The sequence below is a fragment of the Schistocerca piceifrons genome, chromosome 2 (genome assembly GCF_021461385.2).
Source record: "Schistocerca piceifrons isolate TAMUIC-IGC-003096 chromosome 2, iqSchPice1.1, whole genome shotgun sequence".
NCBI lineage: Eukaryota > Metazoa > Arthropoda > Insecta > Orthoptera > Acrididae > Schistocerca > Schistocerca piceifrons.
This window is the reverse complement of record NC_060139.1, coordinates 656,172,173-656,176,877: the sequence shown is the minus strand read 5'-3', so window position 1 is coordinate 656,176,877 and position 4,705 is coordinate 656,172,173. Positions and strand designations below refer to the sequence as shown.

General features: G+C 35.1%; 1 pseudogene; it reads left to right on the top strand.

The window, feature by feature from the left end:
* Positions 1–213: 213 nt before the first annotated feature.
* On the top strand, positions 214–3,819 carry LOC124775709 (annotated as a pseudogene).
* The last annotated feature ends 886 nt before the right edge of the window (positions 3,820–4,705 follow it).

Sequence of the window (4,705 nt, the reverse complement as noted above, 5' to 3'; positions counted from 1 at the left end):
CCTAAGAATTGTCTGAAATAGCATTTTATAATCATCTACTAGTTCGGCACACATTGTCCCACACTATTTATTATTTAGCCGGCTAGCGCTACACACGAAAAACATAATTGAAGTCCCCACAGTTCACATGCACTTGCAAAACTCGATAGTCGAAAGCCAACTAGAGACGTCACGAATGTAGAAAGTAGTGTGAAAAGCAGACGATCTGATCTGAATCACCTTGTCTTCCTAACGATGTATGGTGTAACGACGTGTCTCAGGTTTCCAGGACAGTTGACTGCAGACTTGCGCAAATTAGCAGTTAATATGGTTCCTTTCCCACACCTGCATTTTTTCATGCCTGGGTTTGCCCCACTGATGGCTCATGGCAATCAGCACTATAGAGCCCTCACTGTTCCAGAGCTTATGCAACAGATGCTTGATGCTAAAAACATGATGGTAGCTTGTGATCCTCGCCATGGTCGATACTTGTCTCTTGCTGCTATCTTCAGAGGTAAAATGTCCATGTAGGGAGTGGATGAGCAGATGCTCAACATTCAAAATAAGAAAACCAGCTACTTTGTAGAATGGATCCCAAATAATGTTAAAACTGCTAGGTGTGACATTCCACCCCGTGGGCTGAAAATGGCTGTTGCATTCACTGGAAATTCTACAGCTATTCAGAAGCTCTTCAAGCGCATATCTGAGCAGGTTACTGCTATGTTCCGCCATAAAGATTTCCTTCATTGGTTCACTGGAGTGGGGATGGATGAAATGAAGTTTACTGAGGCTGGGTCAAATATGAATTACTTGGTGCCTGAAACGTAACAGCCCATTAAGACCATTTAAAACGAACATTTCCCAGTCTAATTCACGATCGCACATGTAAACAAAATATGTAACTCGCCTAGAAAAACTTATAACTGTAAAGATTAACTGTTTAATCTATTTCAGTTCAAAGTGTAGAAGCTCTGTAAATGAAGGGAAATAATTCCCACAAAGAGAGTCTCTAGTAATTAATTAAAAAATGTAAATGTATTATTGTAATTTATTATTTGAGAGTTTATTCTCGAAAGAAATAACAGACATGTACTAATATCATAGTGTTGTTACTGTACTGAGCAGACATGCGTTTATATATGTATTTTCAGTTTTTGTATAAATTTTAATTGTTAATTAATCATATATTCATTTTAAACAATGCCGAGGATTGTTCGGGATGGTTTAGAACATATATATAGGAGTAGCCATATTGTTATAGAGGAGTCAGTACATTGTGTGTTTTTAGACAAAAAGCATGTAGCTTATTGTGATAATTTATTGCAAGTATGTTACAACTTATTTCAGATCTGTAAAGATGTTTTTAAATAATTTGAGATTACAATCAATCTTCAGTGGAAACAAAAAACAGGACTAATTATTTAAAAACTAACTTTGTAGTTATTTTTTTACCATAACTGTCTCCAGGAGTTATGCTGCGACAGATTACCAGATACAATGAGTAAAACTAACCCCTAAGAACGTTATAATTGGTGTATGGAGCTGGGATACAGTGTAAATCTGTAAACTAATCTTGTATTTTGTTTCAGAGATAACCTGCCTGATGAAATAATATTCCATATTTATGAGAACTGGACAAAGAAGAAAGTGAGTAACACTACAAAGTATACTTATGTGAAAATTCATCTCGGAAAACCTACTGTTTGTAAGTACAAAATTTATTTGAATTTTACTTTTGGAAACTGTTTTTGTCTGTTTTGTCATTAAGGAGGATAATAGAGAGGTTAACAACAATAGGCAAGTTGATGATAATGGGGACGTTAATGGAAACTTGGAAAAAAGCGTAGATATTACTGCTAATAATGTAGTTAATTGTGACAATGAAATTGGACAGGATAGTTATCACAGTAGTGTATGTACACCCTTTTGTGGATTTGAATCAAATGTATCTGCCTTAGATAGGTTAGTACAGTTAGTGGAAGAGCAAAAAAGATCAATGGATGAACAAAAAAGATCAATTGATGACCAGAAAATTTTTCTTGATTCAATCGATAAAAAATTATACACCCATGGAACCCAAATTTGCGAGACAAAAGACAGTTTAGAGAGGTGTTGGGAAAAGGTAGACGAGATTACCAAAAACGTTTCGACTATAGAAGGGGAAATAGTGACATTAAAACAGGAAAACAAAAAATTCGAAGAGAGGCTTGATTCCGTGGAAAATTTCGAAAAAGTTGCTACTGTTGAAGTATTACAATTAATAAAGCTCAACAAAGATTTCATAAAGAAATTCGAAGCAACGGACCAAAATATACACAATTTCACCAAAATTGATAATTTTGCGGAGTTAAAAGATGATGCAGGCACTTGCTTAGGCGAAATTTCGAACTTCAGATCTAAATTTCAAGAAATCGAAGATTCTGTTGCTGTGAAATCTTACTGTAGTTACAGTCCATTGTGGAGTAATGTAAACATCAAAACATTTTCAGGGGAGGGCATTATACAGCCAGTTGATTTCATGTTCCAGATTAAAGACAATTTGAATGACAAAATGCGTGATAATTTGAAAATTAAGTTTTATAATAAGTTCTTAGATGGGGAGGATTTGTCATGGGCGAACCAAGCAATCAAACCTGAAATGTCGTTTAATGAGGTAGAAAGAGCTTTCATGAACAAATTCTGGTCAGAAACTAAACAAGCTAGAATTAAGTCAAAATTTTTGAATGGGCCAAATTTCAAATGGGTAGTGGACATATGAAAACTGTTTGTGAACAAAAGTTAAGAATTTTTGTACATCCTGATAAACTACTTGATCAAATGATCCAAATAGACGCCTTGAAACGTAGGTTACCGAATAGGGTTCAGTGTAGTCTCGTCAACGGACCTGATGATACAGTTGAACAATTCCTTAGATATATAGGTAAATTGGATTTATCATGGGAGAGAAATGACAGATGTTATGACAGACCTGATGATAGCACGAATAACAATAACAGAGCTTTCAATGATCATTTCAATAGTAGATTTAGTAATGATGAGAGAAGAAATGGGGAGAGGAAATATAGGCAGAGACATGAGAATAGGAATTTTGAAACAAGAAATTGGCCGTGGGGGCAAAATGAGTGAAATAATACTAACAATTTTGAAAACAGAAGAAATGGTCCGTTAAACTAAGACCTGCCTCTTTTGGAGCCTAGTGAAATGGGGCAGATAGGCAACAGAATTACAGTCCGGCACATTGGAGTAATTGCAGAAGGGGAAGGGGCAGAACAAATAGAACACACCAAAATTTTGTACCCAGAATACAACCTGAAGTGAGGAGAAAGAAGTTTGATAGGGAATTTTGTGATATTTTTTTATCTGAAAACAAAGATGAACAAAAAAGTAAAAATCTGAATTGGAATTAGGAGAAAGCACTTTGACAAATTTCTTTAACAGTTGTAATTCGGTAGTAGCTGTTGATAGTGATGAGAACTCATCTGATGAGTATGGTTTAGTGAGAACGTTGAGTGGCTGTGAAATGGGTGAAAATGCTGACACTGATGCTGTATGTGTGGAAGCTGATGTTCATGTGCTAGGCAATGGAACTGAGAGTGGCAGTGTAATTCCAAAGAATTTACAGTAGATAATAAACAGGAAAATGGGGATGTTGTAGAACAGAGTACTCACAGTGTTGAGGTTGTTGAAGTGTGTGGAGAGAGAAATGAGTTTGTCATTGAAAATAATATCAAGTATGATGGTGATATTTATAATAAGAATATTTCAGATGATGATGATGATGATGATGTTGGTGATGATATGTTACTTACAGAATTAGATGATAGTAAATGTAGAAGTTAAAGTTGATGGTTTGATGCTGAATGATTCTGGAATTTCTGGTGAGTGTTTGAGTACTGAGTTAGAAACCAGTAGAGCAGTGCCTGATAGATTACTGTTAGCAGTTGATTTCAGTGATGTGTCTGAATCTGTTTGTTAAAATGGAAAGGAAGACCTAATTAGTGATAGAGTACTAAATATAGTCAATGACTATGGTACCAAATGTCAGTATGGTGATCAACAGTGTAAGGTCTTAACTGAAATTTGTCAAAGTGTGCACTCAGATGATAAAATTGCCATGAAAAATGTGGAACAGACTCCTGGTGGTAGTATGATTAGTAAATGTGTAGTATTGTAGTAAAAGGTAGTGATTGTGATAAAGTGGTGAAAATAGTTAGTGACTATGGTGACAGACGTAACAATAGTGGCCAAAAGTGCGAAACCATAAATGAAATTTGTCAAAATGTGCATTAAGGAAAGGAAAATGTTTCGTCAATTTGGAACAGGCATCTAATAGTAACTCAATTAGTGAATGTGTACAAGTAGTGAAGGGAGTTTGTGTGCTGAAATCAGTAGCTTGCAGACAGATTTGAGTGAGCTTTGCAAAAAGAATTACCTAGTTGATGAAAGTACCACAAAAGTGAATAAAAAACCAGCAAACAGTAAACTTGTGTTGAAGAATGTATACTCTATGCCACACAGACAAACCCATGATGTACAACTTGTTAAGACACGTTCTGAATATTCTGACTCAATAATAAAAAAGATACTAATTGAAAGAAAATTACAACTAATAAAAAGCTCAATTAATGTCCACTGCTTATTGCAAATGTAAACACTGACAAGTGAGAAATCGGATAACTTAACACATTTGAACCTAATACTGTAAAATATTTTTCTGTAGTTTTTT